At 41.0% G+C, this 22,191-nt stretch overlaps 1 long non-coding RNA gene, 1 other non-coding gene and 1 pseudogene across 4 annotated transcripts; 1 reads left to right on the top strand and 2 right to left on the bottom strand.

Moving 5' to 3' along the window:
- Nucleotides 1-8,594: 8,594 nt before the first annotated feature.
- LOC150000546 (uncharacterized) lies at nucleotides 8,595-17,246 on the bottom strand. Of its 3 annotated transcripts, none has more exons than XR_016513503.1 (3): nucleotides 17,102-17,246; nucleotides 12,550-12,661; nucleotides 8,595-9,405 (listed from the first exon to the last, which is right to left on the bottom strand). It is a non-coding gene; the product is annotated as an uncharacterized LOC150000546 (long non-coding RNA). The 3 variants fall into 3 exon arrangements; XR_016513504.1 differs by having other exon boundaries at nucleotides 12,583-12,661; XR_016513505.1 differs by lacking the exon at nucleotides 17,102-17,246 and adding an exon at nucleotides 13,000-13,058.
- LOC150000547 (cell cycle progression protein 1 pseudogene) lies at nucleotides 9,644-11,881 on the bottom strand (annotated as a pseudogene).
- On the top strand, nucleotides 17,094-17,258 carry LOC150000545 (U1 spliceosomal RNA). The gene has a single exon (XR_016513845.1). It is a non-coding gene; the product is annotated as a U1 spliceosomal RNA (small nuclear RNA).
- Nucleotides 17,259-22,191: the final 4,933 nt, after the last annotated feature.

Raw genomic sequence — 22,191 nt, 5'->3', positions numbered from 1 at the left:
TTACCATCCTCTGGCTGAAGTAGTTTTCTGGGGTGTTGCCATACCCCCACACTGCCCTCTACTGGCTGACAGATGCTAATTCTAGAACCTACCGTCCCCACTTCAGAGACAACTCACTAGCCTTCTCAGCACTATCCTCCAAAAGCCATCAAGGGTCTGCAGAGTCAAATCCTTAAACCAAGTTCTGTATTCTGCATAGGAGCCATTAAATTGGGGGGGGGGTGTCTACTGAGGTGACTCTCAGCCATGACCTGAGTCCAGTCAAGGAGAGAGGTCAAGCAGGACCCTGAGCTTGGAAGACCTAGAGCATCAAGAAATGAACCATCCTTGCCCTGGATGAGTGGCTTGGTTGATGGGAGTGTTCCCCTGTAAAATGAAAGTTTTCAGGTTTGATTCTGGTCAGGGCACATATCTAGGTTGTGGGTTTGCGCATTCGCATGTGAGAGGCAACGGATTGATGTTTTTCACATCGATATTTCTCTCCCCCTCTCTCCCTCCCCTCTCCTCTCTAAAATCAATAAGCATGTCCTTGAGTGAGGATAAAAGAAAAGATTAAAAATCCCAGGTCTCAAGTCCTTCTCTTGACCACTCTGTGTCTCACAGCTTCTTGCCCCCCACCCTAAACACTAGACCAATGGGCAGCAGGAATAAACCCAGGGAAAAAAGATGACTGGCCAATGGGCACTGACAGAATCAGAACTGGGACAAAACATCAGTTTTGGACTTCCAACCAAGATAGAGGCCTAGACAGCCACTCTGCGTCTCCATCCACAACTAAGAAGGAATACAACTACCTCAAAACTATAGACAACCAGAAGTTTTAGAAAATCGAGCTACATGGAAGTCCAACAAACAAAGATATAAAGAAGAAATAGTCACCCATACAGGTAGGAGGGGTGGAGCTGGGGTAGAAAGGACACGGTGTGGTGGTGGCAGCAGTGGCAGGCTGGCAGAAAGCACAGTCACACATTTTAAAAAACCAAGAGGAACACCTGGGGAGTGCTCCCAGCACCACACCAGACCATACAGTTCACAGTTCCAACACCGGGGACAATAAAGCCTCATTGCTTCTGATGTGCAAACCAGTGGGGGTTGGGGCAAAGTCAGAAACTGCCAGTCTCTCAGCAGAGTCCACTTGTTTAAAGGGCCCCCACAGTCCTAGAACGTCTGCGGATCCACCCACTCTGGGAACAATGGCCAGGGCATCAACTAGAGAGGCGCCAGGCCCATATGGAAGTGGAAGAAGTGCCTAGAAAGGGGGTGAGTGCTGAGCAAGCAGCATTGTTCCCTCTCAGACCCCTCCCCCGCACACAGAACCACAACGTGGTGAAACAGGTTGCCCCGTACTGATGAGTACCTAAGGCCCTGCCCCTCACAACTCAATAGGTGTGACAGCTCTACTTAAGACACAGAGGCAAATAAACACAAGAGCCTGTCAAGATGAGGAGACAGAGAAGTATGGCCCAAAAGAGGGAACAGATCAAGGTTCCAGTAGGAGAGCTAAGTGACTAGGAGATAGCTAACCTAACAAACAAGGAGATAGCTAACCTAACAGATACAGAGTTCAAAACACTGGTGATAAAGATGCTCACAGGCTTGACAGATATGCTTAAGTACAGCAGATGCATAAGTGAAGAAGTGAAGGCTATGCTAAATGAAGCAGAGGAAAACCCACTCAAACCAATGGTGAAGGGAAAGATACCAGGGTTCAATCAATGATTTGGAATATAAGGAAGAAAAAAACAATCAACCAGTACAAAATGAGGAAACAAGAATTGAAAAAAATGAGGAGAGGCTTAGGAACCGCTGGGACAACTTTAAATGTGCCAACATCTGAATCATAGGGGTGTCAGTAGGAGAAGAAGAAGAGCAAGAAATCGAAAGCTTATGTGAAAAAAATAATGAAGAAAAACTTCTGAAATGCGGCAAAGGAAATAGACATACAAGTCCAGGAAGCACAGAGAGTCCCAAACAAGCTAGACCCAAAGAGGACCACACCAAAACACATCATTAAAATGTCAAAGGCAAAAGATAAAGAGAGAATCTTAAAAGCAGCAAGAGAAAAGCAGAGAGTTACCTACAAAGGGGTGCCTATAAGATTATCAGCTAATTTTTCAAAAAAAACTTTGCTGGCAAGAAGGGACTGGCAAACAGTATTCAATGTGATGAAAAGCAAGGACCTATAAGCCAAGACTACTCTATCAAGCAAAGCTATCATTTGGAATGGAAGGGCAGGTCAAGTGCTTCCCAGACAAGGTAAAACTAAAGGAGTTCATCATCACTAGACATTATTATATGAAATGTTAAAGGGACTTATTTAAGAAAAAGAAGATCACAACTATGAACATTAAAATGACAACAAACTCACAACTATCAAAAACTGATCTAAAAAATAAAAACAAAAACAAACTAAGCAAACAACCAGAACAGGGAAAGAATCATAGGTGTGGGGATCATTTGCAGGGTTATCAGCTGGGAAGGGGGAGGGGGAGAAATGGGGAAATGTTCAGGGATTAAGAAGCATAATTGGCTGGCACAAAATAGATAGGGAGAAGTTAAGAGTAATATAGGAAAGGGTGAAGCCAAAGAACTTATATGGACAACCCATGGACATGAACTAAGTGGGGTGGGATTGCTGGAGAGATGGGGGGTACTGGGAAGAGGGAAGCAATGAGAAGAGAAATTGGGACTACTGTAACACCACAATCAATAAAATATATTTTAAAAAATTACTTTATCTCCTCATCTCTCCGGCCCAGTGTTGGCTTTGTGGGGAAAGGAGCCTGTCTTACTGATCCCTCGGATCCTGGCACAGTGCTGGCACTCCATAAACACCCGGTAGCAGAATGGGTGGTTGGAGGAAGGAATGAGTGTAACAAAGATGCCTCATTCACTCCCTCTGGCCTCCTCATCCTGGCCTTGGAGTGCAGCATGTGCTCCTAGAAATGATTTTCCACTCAACTCCCGGCTCTCCAACCTTTAACCCCCAAGTGACTATTTCCCGGGTTCTCCTCTGGCCTTGGTCCCAGAAATCTGCCCTTGTTGTCAGAGCCCTAGGCTAGGGACCAGGAGTCCCAGCTCTGTGATCAGTGAGCTCTTTTGTCTCTTGTGGACCGCTCTGTAAACTGAAATGGGGCTCTCTCTTGGCCCTAGGAAGTAAGTGGGGTGGGAAGGCACCCAATCTTACTAAGGACAGTGGTATCCTGACCCAGAGCCTCTTTCTCTCTCTTTCTCATTCTCTCTCTCTCTCTCTCCCTCCCTCCCTCTCCAGCCATGTAATTTGAAGAATAGAGACATTTACTGAAGAAGATAGAAGATACAAGAAACATTGTACATATGACAATGATGCCTCAGTCCCATTCAAAGTAGACACCTTGGGACCTCACACAGTTCTCCCAATCGCTATCAGTTGCCCTGTTTTATTTTCCTGAATCTCATCGATGGTCTGAAATCTTTTTTTTCAAAGGTGGTTTTAGTTTTGGGAAAAGCCAGAAGTTGCAGGGTGCCAAATCTAAACTGTAGAAAGACTGAGTCACCTGGGCAATTTGAGGTTTTGCCAAAAAACTCTCCATGAGACATGATGCATAAGCAGGTGCATTGTCATGATAAAGCTGCCAGTCACCAGTTGCCAATAGCTGTGGCCTTCTGAATCACCCAAATAGTTTCCACGGAGGAATGCTCAAGCTTAATGCAAAATTTGATTCAGTCACTGCATGCAATCGCCACACAGTACACATGCTCACTCAACGGTGTCTACTGCCCCCACTGACTAGTACAGTGAAGTCGTCATTGTCCATGCATTCGCATTTCAGTCCACTTTCCTTCGCTGCCAGGTTACATTGATGTCCTCATTATATTAACAATGGCTGGACTTTTCCCGGAAAGACATATATACACAAGCGCATGTGTATGTGCACATGCACACACACACACGTTATAAAGATAAAAAACAAAATCCTTCCAGAAGTATCCTCTGTGAGATGGGGCTATGTTGTTGCTTTATAGCCCTGATGTCATTCACTTCTCACACGAACCTTGATAATCCATGCTTCACAGATCAGGAGAGTGAGAATTAGAGAGGTCAAGTAACTTGCTCAAGGTCACACAGCTTGTGAATGGTAGCATGGGATACAGCATGAGGAAAGATTAAGGGCTGGGAGGGCATTCTGGAAAGAGAAAAATTTCCTCTAAGGATCAGCTTTATCATGAGTTGGCTCTGTTTTCTGTTGCTCAGGCTGTGGATGCAAAAGTTAACTAATGAAAGCTGTGACCAGCCACAAGAGGATTTCTCATCTGGGCAAGGGTGGGGGTGGGCTGCCACAGCTTCTGTTCTTGGATCTCTGGGTTACAAAATTGTCAATTTCCTTGTCACGGCATCCTGTGCTCCTGGAGGACAGCCACTCTGTTTTGTTTTACAGCTTTACTGAGGCATAATTAACAAAGGAGAGACCGTGCTTCAAATGTACAATTCAGTAAGTTTGGAATATGTATGCTTCTGTGAAACCATCACCACAGTCAAGATAGTGAGCAGATCGATTACCCCCAAAAGCTTCCTCCTGTCACTTAGCAATTCCTTCCTCCACTCCTTCTCACCTCCCCAACCCTAGGCAGTCATGGATCAGTTTTCTATCACTACAGATTAATCTGATTTTTCTAGAATTAAAAAAAAAAGGGGATCATCCTCAGTCTGGTGTCTTGAACTCAGCAGAATTACTTTGAGATTTATCAATATCATTGCATGGATCAATAGTGTATTCTTTGATTTATTTTATTTTATTTTTAAATTAACATACAATAAAAAGATTTTTGGCAAACAGTTTTATTAATTTTAACACATGTATAGATTTGTGTAACCACCGCCACAATCGGGATACAGAATAAAAAACTCCTTGGTTCTATCCATCTCTTTGTAGTCCCACCTCCCTCCACGCTGGAGCCCTGGGAAATATTGATCAGATCTCCATCGACATGGTTTTGTCTTTTCGAGAATGTCACATTAATGGAATAACGTTTATGTAGCTTTTTGAGACCAGCTTCTTTGACTCAGCATAATGACTTAGAAATTAATCTAAACTGTGTGTTGATTTCTTTCTTCCTTTCTTATTTATTTTAATTAATTAATTTTGCTATGTAGTATTTCATTGCATGAAGGTATGAGTGTGTTTTTCCATTCACTTATTGGATATTTGAGTGGCTTCCCGTATTTGACAATTATGAACAGAGCTATTATAAACATTTATATACAGGTATTTGTGTGAACATAAGTATATGTTTAACTTTATAAAGAAATTGTCAAACTGTTTTCCAAACTGACTGTACCATTTTGTATTTCCATCTGTAATGTATGAGAATTCCAGCTGCTATCCCTTCACCAGCACTTAGTTTTGCCAATATCTTTTATTTTAACTATTCTAATACACATGTAGTGATACCTCATCATAGTTTTAATTTGCATTTACCTAATGGTTAATAATGTCAAAACATTTGCATAAATGTAATTATTGATATATTATGGCTTCAGCCTGACATTTTATATTTTGTTTTCTGTTTGTTCTCTCATTTCTCATCATTGTTTTTTCCTGCCTGTCTCCTAAGTTATTTATATATTTTATCTGTAAGTCCTTTGTCCAATACAGGATTTGTAAATATTTTCAAATCTCTTACTTGACTTTCATTTTCTTAATGATATCTTTTATTCATGTATTTATTTATTTTCTACATTAATCTATTATCTGAACACTCTGAAAAAGGATGTCAAATTAATCTGAAGTACAATCATAGTATAACCCTGCCAGAAATATTTAGTGCTATACTTTTACTCTATAAAAAAAAATAGAAATGTGACAAAATAATAAGATATATTTCCATTATTTTTCTTCCTTTCCTGTCAAAAAAAAAGTCAATTCCTCCACATTGGCTTCATCCTTCAACAGAAAGGTATATACATCTCTTGTACACAAAACAAAGTCTTTTTTCCTCCCCTACAGCTAAAGTTCACAAACAATGTCTACATTTACTGCTTTCCTCTCTCTCTGTAATCAGGCTTCTGTTACAATGTCATGCAAACAGTCCATAATGCCATCAGGCTTGTCACTACTACTCTTGAAACAGTCCATAATCCCACCCATGGCCACCCAATTCTCCAGCCAAGAAATCCAGTTCTTTTCATTGTGTTTGACACACTTATATATATTCTTCTTACTAGAGATCATCTTTGGATGTTCATGATGCCACTCTCTGGTCTTGTGATTCTCAGCCTCATTTTCCTACAACCCCTTATACGTTGGCGCCCCCTGGGAGTCTGATAAATGCCTCCAGCCTGGACTACACAGACACACAGTCTGGGCTAGAGATAGTCACCTAACAACTAATGGCCAATTAGTCCTCCCTATTTGGATGTCAATAGGTACCTCCAAGCACAATTCTCGTTTCCAATTCCCCTTCGCCAAAACCTTCTGGTATTCCTTATGTTGGTGAGCGCACTGCCCAGCTAGTGACCCAACCCAGAAATCTGGAAACCATTGTTTCTACTTCTCCTTCACAAGAAATACCACTAGTTTTACTTACTATATATTATTCAAATAGGTCCTGCCCCTTCCACTCATCCTCATCAGCTCATGTCCATATTGTTTTAAAGACCATCTTTACTTCACCCTTTCCAATCGTTCTCCGGGTTGCTGCCAGTGATCCAAAATGCAATATGCAAGTCTTTGCACATAAAACTAGGCTCTTCATGATCTCAATATTTTATTCTATTCATACCCCTGCACTACCTTGCCTCCCTAAAATGGCATGGTTTCAGATCTCCAAATCAAAGTTCCCATTGAGTGGAATGTCCTGCCCTATCTGCTTGGCAAAATCATTTCTCCTTCAAAAGCCAGTTTAAAAATGTTTAGTTCAAAGGCCACCTCACTCATGAAGCCTTCCCACACATCTCCAGACTGAGGCCACTATATACAATGTCTCTATACTTCCATTAATTTACCTAACTATCCAAAAGCTCATGAGCTCCTTCACAGCAAGAATTTTTCATGTGTTTCCTCAGGTTGTCCTCACAGTGCTTTGCTCATTATAAGCACTAGATACCCATTTAATGACTAAATTCACCAGAATCAGTCTCATTATTTTATAGACACATTACTTTTATTCAAAAAGATAATGATCTCAAATGAAAAAAAAACAACATTTGAAGATTAGTCAAGTTTCACATTATGGAATATAAAGCTGATAAGCAATAGATACAGGTAATGTTAGTAGTTATGTACAAAGCACACACATTAAAACTTGTGGCTTGTCAAGTTTGCCTCTTTGGTCTCTACTTTTATCAACAATAATTCTGTAATAAGTGTATTAAATATCATAATTTAGTTGGTGAATGGAATAGACACATGAAAATAAGTGGGACATCCAAATTATTAGATGTGAACTCTTCTGATTTCAGTTTAATTTGTATTGTGCATGCCTAGCTTCCCAGAAGTGAGTAAATAAAAGATTAAAGGAAAATATTCTCACTTAAAGTGACTGATTACCTTTCATATAGACTAAAATGAAAAGAAACAAAATAGAATTTATATATCCTTAACTGATTTTTAAGGTAGAAATTAAACTATTTGCTCAAGTCAAACTGATTATATGACATTTTCTTCTTTTTAATATGTTTTATTGATTATGCTATTACAGTTGCCACAATTTCTTTTCCCTCTGTTCCCCTCCATCCAGTGACCCCCTCCTCCAGTTGTTCTCCCCCATTAGTCCATGCCCATTGGTTGTGCATATAGTTCTTTTCAACATCTTCCTGTCTACTCCACTCTCTCCTACTATGCCTCTTAATTCCTGCATCATCTTCCTCCCTTTCCCCTCTTCCCCCTCCCCACTGACCTCCCCCCCAATATGTTCCCCATACCAAAGATTCTTTTCCCACTCTCGTTGCCTAATTAGTTTGCCTTTGTTTTGATTCCCTAGCTTCTGTTGTTGGTTGTTGTGATACAGTTTTCATTTTAATGTTCATAGTTTTAATCTTCCTTCTTCTAAACAAGTCCCTTTAACATTTCATATAACAGTGATTTGGATCTAATAAACTTCAGTTTTACTTTATCCTGGAAGCACTTTCTCTGCCCTTCTTTTCTGAATGACAGCTTCGCTGGATAGAGTACTCATGGCTGTAGGTTTTGGATTTTCATTACTTTGAATATTTCTTGCCAGTCCTTTCTTGCCTGCAGAGTCTCCTTTGAGAAACCAGCTGATAGTCTAATTGGGACCCCCTTGTATGTAATTCTCTTCTTCTCTCTTGCTGCTTTTAAGATTCTCTCCTTATCCTTAATTTTTGACATTTTGATTATAATGTGTCTTGGTGTGGTTCTCCCTGGGTCCAGTTTATTTGGAACTCTCCGTGCTTCCTGGACCTGTCAGTCTATTTTCTTCCCCAGGTTAGGGAAGTTCTGCTTCATTATTTTTTCACATAATTTTTCAATTTCTAGTTCTTCTGCTTCACCTTCTGGCAATCCTATAATTCGGATATTTGCTCTCTTATGGTTGTCCTAGAGGTTTCCGAGCTTCTCCTCATTTTCCTCACTTTTCGTTTCCTCTTTCTGCACTGGTTGACTGTTTCTTCCTTCCCTATGCTCTGATTTGTTGATTTGATCCTTGGTTTCCTTCCCTCACCTCTTCTTTCATATGTGTTTTCATTCATTTCAGCAGGACTAGCCTTCATTCCTTCCCCGTCTTGATTAAGTCCCGCTGTTATTTCTGTAAGCTGTCTTATAACTATAGCTCTGAACTGAGCCTCAGAAAGGTTATCTATCTGTTTGTCTATTAATTCATGTATTTACTTTCTGGTCAGCTGCATGATTGGGATCTCTATCATTATCCCTGCCATCCTGGCAGTTTTTTGCATCCTGGGCAGGACTGTCACACCTCCTATGCTATTGGGGGTGGAGCCTCTTGCACTCGTCACTACCGACTGGGCTACCCTTCTCACCACACTGTGGAGCTTTGTGTGGGGGCGGGGATCCAAGATGGATTCCTGCCATTCTCTCTCCTCTGAGAGACTGGGAGCCTCCTCCTCCATCTCCATGTCCTCTGGGCCTCACTTTCCAAGGCAATGGGGGTCTGCCTTCCTCAGTGTTGGAATCGTAAGCTGACAAGGTTTGGTCTGCAGCTAGGGGTGCTCCCAGGTGCTTCTCGCCTCCCCTTAAATATGGGCATCTGTGCTTACCGCAGCCCCGCCGCCTGTCGCTGCTGCTGCCACCACCAGCACAGCTTGACCTCTCCACACTGGCTTCACCCCTCCTACCCCTCCGGTTGAGCACAATTTGTTTATAACTTCATACATTGGACTTCCATGTAGCTTTATTTTCTGGAACTTCTGGTTATTTCTGGTTTTGCGGTAGTTGTAGTCCTTCTTAGCTGTGGAGGGAGACGGAACGTGTCAGTCTAGGCCTCCATCTTGGCCAAAGTCTCTATATGATATTTTCAATTTGTAATTGCTATTAACTTGAAATTATATATTTCAATTTAATTTATTCTAAACTCTCTGGCAATAAAGTACTTTTACAAATAGTATTTTTTTAAACAAAGAGTATTCTACAAATAGCAACATCCCAAGTAACTTGTCAAATGATAAATGCTGTCTAATCTATAAATGTTAAAAACTATTATAACATGTTGTTATGTGAACCAACCTGGGTCCATATGGAAGGGGGAAAGCATGACCAAAGAAGTGTCTATATACGTGTCCATCCAACTTCTCAAACACTCCATCATTATCTACTTGATACTCCTTCACGTCTTTAAGAAAATCTTTAACATAATTAACAAAGTCAGTGAAGGGCTCCAGATCATGTATAAAGATACCATGTATGAAAAAACTTATTGATGAAGTGATCAAGTTCTTTCCAACAATGAAAACTATCCAGTTTTTCTATTAAATACCTTTCAATTAATTGTCTAAATTCATCTATCCTTACAGGACTCAACATTTTCATATTTAAAAAGTTAATAGATTCCTGTCACACACATTCTAATACAACAGAACTTGCCTTTCTGAAACAATTAGAATTTTCCCTACAGCCATGTTCAGCACTAGATTTCTGTGAATTTGTACTTTTTCTGAATACTTCAAAATGAGTTGGCTTTCCTTTCCTCCCCTCTCTTTGCATGGTTGGGTCTCTATTATTCTGGTTTTGTGTGCATGACTTACATTCTGGATATAAATACTCACTAAAAACCGTTGGATTTTTTAGCTGCTCCTTCATTTGTAGCACCAACTCTTTTATTGCCCTTTTCATCAAAGCTTCTTAGTGGTATCTTTGTGATGTCTGAAAGTGGATTTAACTGAATCTGAGAATTTTTTTATTTTCTTTCACAGCTTCTTTAGCCTGCTTAATTTTTCTCTATGATGCCTCACACACTCCTTGGGAGAAGTCTTCATAGCATCAGATGATTCCTTAACTAAACCCAAAAATGTTTCCTTTGACTTAATTTTAGCCCTGTAGTTTCCTCTGTTCTCTTTCTTTTTTCTATCAGTTTCTCATTTTCAATTTTGATCTTCTTCCTCAATATACAGTCTTTCTCACAAATCAGAGCACTGATGTTCAAAGTTTAACTTCTGCTCCAGCTCAAGGAGTCTCTCTGTAAGATTTCTACTTCCTTTTTCTCAGTCAATACGTTGGGGGAATCTGGATTGCCACCTGATTGCCTAGAGCTTCACTGCTCAAGTTCTACCCTTAAAGCCTTGGTTTTTAGTTGTTCTTGCTCCTTAGCATCTTTGCTTCTGTCAATGGAGTCTCCCTTGATTAAGGAAGCTGTGCGCTTTCTGCCTTTCTTCTTGTAAATGCTGCTTAAGTTTCTGATGTTCTGTAATTAATTCAGTACTTGTCCTTTTATCTTCCCATATCCTAATCTGTTCTCATAGTTTCCAACTCTTCCTTGAATAAAGAAAGGGCTTTTTCTTCCTTCTCCAGATATTCTTAAATACTGATTTTCTGTATCAAGTTTCTTTTTCTGAGTTTTAAAGGACCTCTTCTCTGCTTTAGTTAGGGGCCAACATTTTGCAAGGTTTTCCTTCAATGATTTATAATCTGTAACAGATCCCTGCTTCTGATGCCATTGGGAAATATAAGCCTTCCTATGGTTCAATTCATCTTCTTGTATCTTTGTGACTAACCGTTGATGCTTCTGAACCTGAATGGTGCCACAGACACGTCCAAAGCCCATGCTGATTACAAGCACTGGAGCATGTATTAACACACATATTGAGGCCACTACTGAAATCGTGCTTATACTCTCCTGAGAGGGTTCGGCTTCTTGTTCAGTGAGCAGTCATTCCTCAGATTCTGAGCTAGAAATGCTCTGTTTCCTAGCATGGTGTCACCTAAAGGCAGGACTGGGCTGGTGACTGGTTTCATCTCTCCTTGATGTGTCGACGCTAGGCTGAGGTGAAAATACAGTTTCTGGCTGACAGAATGTGTAAGTTAAAGTCTTCTGGTCTCTGTGCTTCTGTAACAACTATGGCTTCTCCTTGATTTCCAATTTCTTCTAACTTAGGTGGCTCAAAGGTAACTGTCAGAATCGTCACTGATGGTTCCAAAATGGACATTGTCTTCAAGTGGCTTTTCTTTCTCTCCCTCCAGTGTCGACTTCCTTTGCTCCAAAGCTGGATAAGCAGTTTCTCCCACTAAACACTGTGACATTTTGACTGCTCTCTCCCTGCCCCAATTGCAATACTAGTAGCTCCACTTGCTCTGAAGATGAATATCTGGTGTGAGCTCACAGCTGTCATTGCTGTCCCACGTTCAGAATTCACCATCTCTGTATCTGAGCCCTCATGATTGATGACAGTCCAACCACAAGAGGAATAGCTGTCACTGGAATTTTCAGACATTTTTCAGGTCTGAAGGGGTAGCACCACCTCTGCTTTTTTAAGAAAGCAAATATTTTGCCATAGTAGCATTAGTTAACATTTCTAGCTATTAATGTTTATAACATGGTTTTGTTCTCTATAATCACTGTATTGTGTATTAGGTCTTCAGAACTGATCTACTAATTCCTTAAGTTTGTAACTTAACATCTCTCTTACCCCCAGACTCCCTAAGCCCTGGCAACAACTATGTTACTTTCTGTTTTTATGATTTTGGTCTTTTTAGATTCCATGTATAAGAGATACCACACAGTGTGTGTCTTTCTCTGTCTGATTTATCTCACTTAGCATAATGTCCATCCATCTGTTGCAAATAGCACAATTCTCTTTTTTCTCATAGCTGAATAGTATCCCATTGAATAAATATACCACGTCTTCTTTATCCATTCACCCATTGGCGAGCACTTAGGTTGTTTCTGTATCTTGGCTATTGTGAGTAATGATGCAATGAACGTGGGTGTGAAGGTATGGACATAACTTGGAGATACTGCAGGTTTGGTTCCAGACCAAAGCAATAAGGCAAATATCGCAATAAAGCAAGTCACACAAATCTTTTGTTTTCCCAGTGCATATACAGTATAGGGGAGGCTATTAAGTGTATAATAGCATCATGTCTAAAGCAATGTACATACCTTAATTTTAAAATATTGCTAAAAATTGCTAACCATTGTCTGAGCCTTCAGCGAGTTGTAATCGTTTTGCTGGTAGGGGGTGTCTTGCTCCATGTTGATGGAAGCGCAGTACCTGTAAAGAGCAATGAAGTGAAGCACAATAAGACACACTATGTCTGTATCTTTTGATATCCTGTTTTCATTTCCTTTGGATATATATCCAAAAGTAAGATTGCTGGATCATATGGTAGTTCTATTTTTAAATTTTGAAAAACCTCTATACTGTTCCCAATAGTGACTGTACCTGTTTACAATCGCACCAACAGTATGCAAGGGTCCATCCCCTTTTCTCCACATCCTCCCCAGAACTTGTTATCTCTTGCCTCCTTACAGGTTAGAGGTGATATCTCACTGTGATTTTGATTTGCATTTCCCTGATGATTAGTGATTTTGAGCACCTTTTTCATGTACCTGTTAGCCTTTCAGATGTCATCCTGGAGAAATATCTATTTAGCTCCTCTGCCTATTAAATTAAAAAAAAATGTTTATTGACTTTAGAGAGAGAGGAAGGGAGAGATAGAGAAGGAGAGAGAGAGAGAGAGAGAGAGAGAGAGAGAGAGAGAGAGAGAGAGAGAGAGAAGACATTGATTGGTTGCTTCTCATATGTGCTTTGATCAGGCATTGAACCTGCAACCTAAGTATGTGCCCTGACTGAGAACTGGACCCTAACTCTTTTGGTGTACAGGATGGCACTCCAACCAACTGAGCCACGCTGGCAAAGGCTCCTCTGCCCATTTTTAAATTATATTGTTCTATTTTTCCCATTCTGTAAGCAACCTTTTTATTTTATTGATTGTTTCTTTTGCTATATAGAAGATTTAAGTTTGATGTAGTCCCACCTCATTTTTATTTTGGTGTCATATCCAAAAAAACCATTGCTAAGGACAATGTCAAAGAGCTTATTCCCTCTATTTTCTTCTAGAGGTTATGTTACAGAACCCCTGGGCTGCTCCAATTGAAAACAAATCCACGGGCTCTTTAGTTACGGGCCCGATTGCCCGCTGCCAAAATTATAACTCTCAATACCAGAGTTTAGTGAAAAGAAAAAGAATTGTTTATTTAACAGTTATATAGATTTAGTTATTTGTAGATTTCTGTTGTTAAGTCTTATGTTCTTTAAAACACCCATAAACACATATCCTTGCCTCCCCCCTACCAAACCAGGCTAGTTTTAGAGAAGTTAGAGAAACCCTTTCCCTACTTTCCAAACACAGTTCAGCTTTACCGGTAGCTGCCAATCATTCAATTCTGATTGGGGAGACCTCATCTGTGTTATGGGGTCCACCAGCTTTTAATCCAGAACCTCATAGATTCTCAGTCTCCTTGTAAACTGTGTAGTTGATCCTTTTGTAATCCACATGGTCAGTCTGTTTCTTTTCAAAGCAGCAAGGTATGTCCCTTCCTTAAAACTGCATCGTCAGTCCCAGTTAAATTCACATAGTCAGCCTCAGCCTCAGTCAAATCTGCACAGTCCGCCTCAGCCTTAGTCGAATCCGCACAGTCCGCCTGGCTAAAATGTCTGCCCCTTATTTTTAAATCCCCGACTACGTCCTCTGATGCAGTGGGTGCGGTAACCAGTTATGACCACTCACAGAACCTCACGCAGGCTCTGTGTGCTTTCTCTATATCATCCCCTGGTCCAAGTCTCCTCCCATCTACCTGAGGCTTTGGATGCATTAAAGCCATTTTGCATAAGAAAGACACTAGCCACCAGCCTCAGGCATGTGGAGGCAGTCTGAAAAAATGCTTCCTTCTCCCCATCCCCCAGCCACAAACTCTGGGGATTTTTGGAACACCCCTGTTTCTGTAACAGTTTTATGTTTAAGTATTTGATCCATTTTGAGTTAATTGCTGTGTGCGGTGTAAGACAGGTTCAAATTTTATTCTTCTGCATGAGGTTATCCAGTTTTTCCAATACCGATCTGAACAGCAGTGAGAAAGAAAGGAGGAAAAAACAAAACCCTCAGCAAGACCAATAACAGGATAAACCAAAAATCCATGTGTGATAAATGCCCACATGCATCATAATGAAATTAATCTGTTAATTAGTTTATTAAACTAATAAACTGATGAAATTCCAATGATGTAAAAGCTAAACTTTCTGGATTTTTTTTTTTTTTGAGGCTCTATTCATTAAAAAATATTTTTTTCTTGACCTTCTGGTCAAGATGGTAGTGCCTCTTTCCACAAGCACATAAAAATTATGACTAAACTACAGAACAATCATCATTCAGGATTGCCCGAAATCTGGCCAAATGAAAGTCCTACAACTAAGGGTTTAAAGAAGCCGCTTCAGACTAGTAGGATGGGTGGAGATGTGGAATGAGATGGTCCCACATCTAGGAATCAAATAAAAATAGGGAGTGATACCTCAATTGTGAAGATCCCCCTGAGGAGCGAGGGGTCCCAGCCCTGCACAAGGCCCCCAAGCACAGAGTTCCAGTCCTGGGAAGAGAAGTTCCCATAACTTCTGCTGTAAAAAGCAGCAGGAATTGAAGCTGAGTGAGACAGAGGGCTTCTGGAGTCCTGGGCAGTTCCTCTTTAAGGGTCCCACACAGAGACTTACTCTGATTAACTTCCTCTGAGCTCCAGCACTGGGACAAAAGCTTGAGAGGCACCAGGAACATATGGAGAGGAACTAAGTTGTTTGACATAAGGGCAAGAGCTGGGGGAGGGGAAAGCTTTCTCTCAGACAAAAGTGCTGGCAGAGGCCACTGTTCCTTGGATGAGTCCTTCCCCCACAGAGATGGCAGGCCAGCACCATATCTGAGTCTCTATATCAGCCTGGCTATCACTGTTTGTCCCACCCTGGTGACTGCATGAGACTTCTCCCCACCAAATTTGTGGTTCCCTCCATGCTATTTCCAGTAGCTTTTCCATACAAATGGCCTGTCTTGGCTCATGCTTCAGGCTTTCCTAAAATCTCTCAGGTGCTTTCCTAAAGTCTGTTAAACAAGCAGCATCCAGCCTCTGTGTAACCCGTACCTTTTGCTAAGTAGCCTCAGGCCCAGCCCTAGAGGTGGCAGCCTTGGTTTGCAGCTTGGTTTTTCCTGGGCAGCTCCAAGCCCAGCAAAAGTAGAAGCCACCTGCAGATCGCTCTGTAGCTCATGTCAGGTGGTCCCAGGCAGGGCACAGGCAGTGACTGACTTTGTACCTACCAGAAGGCCCCAGAGCCAGTGCACCTGGTGGATAGTTTCAGACCATGCTGATTACAACCCTATCACCACCATGAGTCACACACTCAAGGGATGAACTCAGTGAGCACCAGAGCTCCACTGAAGCAAGTTCTGCTCCATAGGTTCTACTCCAGCACAGCAGCTCCTCAGCTGTAGTTGCAGCCAGTTGTCTCAGCCACTCGGCTTGGGGGTTAATCCCTCCCAGTGAGGCCAATAGCAATCAAGGTTCAACTACAATAGGACAGTGCACACAGCTCACACAGAGGTGTACCTGGAGCACTCCACTCGGATGACTGGGGAGGCTGCGCCACTGAGCCCTACAGGACATGTACTACACAAGGCTATTCTACCAAGTCTGGGAGACATAGCAGGTCTAACCTAATGCATAGAAACAAATATAGGGAAGCATTCAAAAGGTGGAGACAAAGAAACAGATCCCAAGTGAAAGAACAGGAGAAATGTCCAGAAAAAGAAATAAATAAAATGGAGGTAAGAAAACTACCAGATACAGAGTTCAAAACAATGGTGATAAGGATGCTCAAGGAACTTAGTGAGAACTTCAATAGCATTAAAAAAGACATAGAAACCATAGAAAAGAAACAGCCAGAATCAAAGGATCTATTAACTGAAATGAAAAACAATTTATAGGGAATCAACAGTAGAGTTAATGAAGCTGAGAATCAAATCAGCGATTTGGAATATAAGGAAGCAAAAAATACCCAATCAGAACAGCAAAAAGAAAAAATAATGCAAAAAAAAAAAAAAAAAGAAAAAAGGAAATAGTGTAAGGAACCTCTGGGACAATTTAAAGCATACCAACAGTCGCATCATGGAGGTACTAGAAGGAGAAGAGAGAAAGCAAGAAATTGAAAGCCTATTTGAAAAAATGACAGAAAACTTCCCTAACCTGGTGAAGGAAATAGACATACAAGTCCATGAAGCACAGAGTCCCAAACAAGATGAACCCAAAAGACCCACACCAAGACACATCATAATTAAAATGCAAAGCTTAAAGACAAAGAATCTTAAAAGCACTAAGAGAAAAGAAATTAGGTTACCTACAAGAGAGTTTCCATAGGACTGTCAGCTGATTTCTCAACAGAAATTTTGCAGGCCAGAAGGGGGTGGCAAGAAATATTCAAAGTGATGAAAAGCAAGGACCTACGACCAAGATTATTCTACCCAGCAAAGCTATCATTTAGAATGGAAGAACATATATAGAGCTTCCCAGACAAGAAATAGTTAAAGGAGTTCATTACCACCAAGCCAGTATTACACGAAATGTTAAAGGATCTTCTTTAAGGAGAAGATAAAAAATATGAATAAAAAATACTTACCTGGTAAGAGAGATATCATGATCATGAAGGTGGTTTTTACCAGCGCGAGGCTTATCCATTGCACTCCGGATGTGGTGACCCCTGCGATTTCCCCAAATATGGGACACTTGACTGCATAATTTGTAGTAGTGGGGGACTGTGTTCATGCTCTCTCTTGATAATAAATAAATAAATAATAAAATGTCAACAAACACATATCTATCAACAATTGAATCTAAAAACAAAATAAACAAACAAGTAGTACAGAAACAGAATCATAGAACATTTTGGCAGTTGCCAGATGGAGGGAGGTTGGGGGGATGAGTGAAAAAGGTGAAAGGATTAAGAAGTACAAATTGGTAGTTACAGAACAGTCATGGGGATGTGACATACAACACAGGAAATATAGTCAATAATATCCTAATAACTATGTGTGGTATCAGATGGGTATAAGATTTATTGGAATGATCACTTAGTTATATAACATCTAATCACCAGAGTATACACCTGAAACTAATATAATATTATATGTGAACAGTAATTGAAAGATATGATTAAAAATAAATAAGTAAAACTTCAAGCTTCACAATAAAAAATAAATACAAGAGAAAAATAAATAAATAAATCTTTTTCTCACTGTTATTCAGATTGGCTTGTTTATATTGGCCTACTTTCAAGTTTACTGATTGACTCTTTTCTATGTCCTGTTTCCCATTTTGCCCTTGAGCTTATCTAGTGAGTATATAACTTTTCAAATTTGTATTTTTAAGTTCTAATTTTTATAATTTCTTTACTTTTACGTGTTCTTTTTCTTTGTTGTGACTCTCTATTCAGTTCAAGAGTGTTTGTCCTTATTCCTTGGAGCATTCTCATCCTGTGTCTTAAAGTCTGTTACTTAATTCAAACATCTCACTGTTGGCCTCTTTTGATAGTCTTTTGCTCTGCAAGTTGAGATTTCCCTGGATCTTCATATGCCAAGTAATTTTGTTTTGAATTCTAGACATTTTGAATTTTATGAGACTGGGTCTTGTGTGAATGCTATGAAGGATATTGATGTTTATATTTTAGCAGGCAACTGACTATTGGGTTCAGGCCACAAGTTCTGACCAGCCTTCTGTGAATTGTGATTTCGACGTTAATTCCATCTTCAAAGGCTTTGCGGTGCTGTTTAGGTTTGTCACACATCTGCTCAGCTTGGAGGTGAGCTCAGGAGTTCATAAATGACTTTATGGAGTTGGTTTCCTGAGTTCCTCCTCCATAATCTCTCTGGGGCCCCTCTTTTCACTAAAAAACTGGAGTTTTTGTTACTTTGTTCTGCAGCATACTTCCAGCTACAATGTCCTCTTTCAGGGCCCAGTGGCAAAAGGATGGAGAGAAGGAGAATAAGAGCAAGAGCAATCCCAATCCCTTGGGATGCCTCCAACACAAGTTTCCCTCCCTTCAAGTTTTAGGTGCCTGCAAGCCTCAGACAGCACTGCAGTGGGAATGTTACGGGGCAGGAGCATGAGACAGTGAAGAAAATTTTGTAAGGAGAGAGAGGCATTTCCTCACTCTCTTCGAGTATTAGGAGCCCTTTCACATTCTTCAAATCAAAGCTACAGGGCTTCTCCTGGAGTTTCCTCTGTCTGTGCCGTTGCCTGCTTTCAGGTTTCAGACTACTTTACAATCAGCCCAGAGGGTGCTGGAGAGAAAATGGGAGACTCTTCCCTACTTCAATGCTACTCCAAGTTCTGATTTCCTTCCCCATCCCCAGTTCACCTTCTACTGTTTACTCTGTTCAGAGTACTCCATGCATCCTGTGCAGATTTCGTTGCTGCATTTAGTGGGAGAGACAGAGTGGAATATGTTTACTCCATGTTACCTAGTTCATTCCCGTTTATTGCCAAGTATAGATTATGCTACAGTCTATCCATTCTCTTGTTGATGGCCATTTTTGTTATTATGAATCAAGCTGCTATGAACATATGAACATTCAAGTACGAGTCTTTGAGTGGCCACATACTTTCTTTGTTGTGGATAAATATCTAGGAATGGAAAAAGCTAGGTTTTATGACAGATACATAGAGGTCTGTCTGGAAAAAGTCCAGCCATTGTTAATATAATGAGAATGGTTTGTTTGACATCAATGTAACCTGGCAGCCAAGGAGAGTGGACTGGAATGTGCATGTGTGAACAATGATGACTTCACTGTACTAGTCAGTGGGGGCAGTACATACAGCTGAGTGAGCATCTGTACTGTGTGGCCACTACATTTAAAATGACCAAGCAAGCAGAGCAATGAATCTGCATCAAATTTTGCGTTAAGCTTGAACATTCTTCTGCGGAAACTTTTTGGATGATTCAGAAGCCTTTCCAGGACAATAGAATGAGTGTAGCACAAATAAAAGCATGGCACAAATGCTTCAAAGATGGTTGAGAATCTGTTGAAAGTGATCCATATTCTGGGAGGCCTGCAACAAGCAGAACACCTGAGAATGTTGAACGCGTATGAGCTGCAATCAACAAAGATCGGCGACTGACAGTGTAAGAACCAGAAGTTGATCTGGGGATTCCAAAAACTACTGTGTCCAAGATTTTGACTCAAGATCTTGGCATGGAACATGTCATGGCAAAATTCTTTCCACAGCTTCTGCTACCAGAGCAGAACGAGGTCCCAAGATGGCTACTTTGAAGGGGACTGAGTTGTCATTGCCCTATGAACAATGTGTTTTATGTCTTGTATCTTCTTCAATAAATGTCTCTATTTACCATATTACATGGCTGGATACACACACATGTATACATATATACAATACACATACATGTATATATATATACACACACTGTCAAAATGTTTTCCAAAGCAGTTGTATCATTTTACATTCCTGCCAGTAGCCTAGGAGCTCCAGTAGTTCCACACGGTTGCCAACACTGGGCATAGTCTTTTTCATTTAGCCTTCCAAGTGGATGTGTAAGGGTAGTTCACTGCAGTTTTAATTTGCGTGTCCTTAATGACTAATGATGTTCAGTATCTTTTCATCTGCTTATCTGCCTATATAGCTATATTTTCTTTGGTGAAATATTAACATGAATTTTTGGGCCATTAAAAAAATGTATGGTTTTATTATTGAGTTGTAAGCATTCTTTATATATATTCTACATACAAGTCCTTTATAGGATATATGATTTGCAAATATTTTCTCTCAATCTATAGCATTTTATTCATCTCTGTTTGGCTTCCCCTCCAACTTCCTCTTGGATCCATTCTCTGCTCCTCCCACTGATACCACCACCACCCTGGTCAGCTCTCCTGGATCACTCTCCTGCTCTGTTCTCCACCGTATCTTCTTGCTTCCACACTTGCAGAAAGACTTGGTGTGTAGATGTAGATGGGAACAAAACTAACTCCATTTCTGGGTCCCAGATTTCATTCCATTCTTTAGGTTCCAGTCTCATTATCCTTAGCAAACATATCAAAGCTTCCTAGTTGATGATTACCCGTGTTCCTGAAAATGTAGCCAAAAATATGTGTTTATTGATAGCTGAATAGCAAGACAACCAAGATAAATATCCAACTGGTAATAGTATCGATTATAAACAATCATGTATCATAAGACTACCAGGAGGTATTTACTGGCCCCTGGCACTATTGCATTCTTTGTTCCTTTGTCTTGTCAATCATTAGCACTCAAGACATACTATTTAAAGAGTATTATAACAGGGGTCTGTTAGCAAAGAATAATCTGTGCAGACTTCTGGGTTGTCTTTTCTGCTCTGATCCAATCTTCCTGTAAGTAAATTACCCCACAACAAATTGTTATAATCTGTGGGGTTGTCTGCTCCATTTGTCAGTCTTAAAATCCCTTCTCATTACGGTACCCATCACACCTTTGCCCCACAATCGGACGCTTAGACTGGCCTACACTTCAGTCTACGAACAGCAGCCAGTGAGTCTTGTCTAAAATATGCACACTGCATCATTTCAGCTCCATGCATAACATCCTTCAAAGGTTCCCCATTCCCTTGGCATAAAACGCAAGCCTCAATCCCTGCCTGTCTTCCTGGTCCCATCTCTATCATTCTCCCCCGTGCCTACCATGCTGCTGCCACAATGATTTTTTTTCTCAAACATACCAGCTTCTCTTCCTAAGGCCTTTGAATAAACTATTCCCTCTGCCTGGAGTACTCCTTGCCCTGTTCTCTACATTGCTGACTCTTCTGTCATTTAGAAAATTAAAATGTCACCACTTCAGACAGGCATGACATCATGCTATTTTATTTCCTTGCAGAATAGTTATCACAAAACAACACTTTGCCTATTGTTTATTGCTTGCCTCCACTAGAATATGTTTCATGAAAGCAGGGACTTCGTCTTCATTTCTATATCCCTAGTGTGTAGAGCTGTTCCTGGCACACCATACAGGCTCAATAAATTCCCGTTGCATGTCTGTGCCCATAGTGCTACCTCTGTGCCTGGCACCTGGCCACGGAGTAAATGTTTGCTGTCTGAATGTGTCGAGTCATCCATTGCCATGGTAACACTAGTCAAAAAGCAACCCTGGGCTAGAAGAGGGACAGTAAAGACACACATACAGGAAAATGACAAGGGAAAGTCTGCAGTGAAGCCTAAAAGAGATCGAATTCTTCCAGAAATATTTTGAGACCTTGTGACAGAGTTGCCATGTCCCTGGCTCTAGTGTGGGCTCCCACCCAAGAGCCAGCCTACCTTGGTTGCTGGGGCTGTTAGGCCTTCTGAGAACACACACAAGGCTATGCCCACTGGCAGGCCCAGCCCTACGGCCTCCACAAGGCCTGCTTGTCAGGAAATGAGACCCTTTGACCTTACCTGTTGCTCAATCTGCTCCTGAATGTCCTGGTGTCTGCAAGTTGATTTTCCCATCCCACAGTCCTCAGCACGGTGGGTACCTCCCTGGAACTGGTGACAGCTCGTTGCCTCCATGGCTCTCACCCTCTCTCAGGCCATGTGGCGCCAGGCCTGCCGGCTGAGCATGGCACCGAGGGTCCATGGACAGTTCTGACACACAGCACCAGCTCCTTCTCTTTGTGGACTCTCCTGCAGGCCTCACCTCTCCCTGGGAGACCTGTAGGCAAGCAGTCTGAGGAGTCTCGGC

The sequence above is a fragment of the Furipterus horrens genome, unplaced genomic scaffold, assembly GCF_987537825.1.
Source record: "Furipterus horrens unplaced genomic scaffold, mFurHor1.1.pri manual_scaffold_10, whole genome shotgun sequence".
Lineage (NCBI taxonomy): Eukaryota > Metazoa > Chordata > Mammalia > Chiroptera > Furipteridae > Furipterus > Furipterus horrens.
The sequence above is the reverse complement of the archived record's forward strand: the minus strand, read 5'-3'. Positions and strand labels throughout refer to the sequence as shown.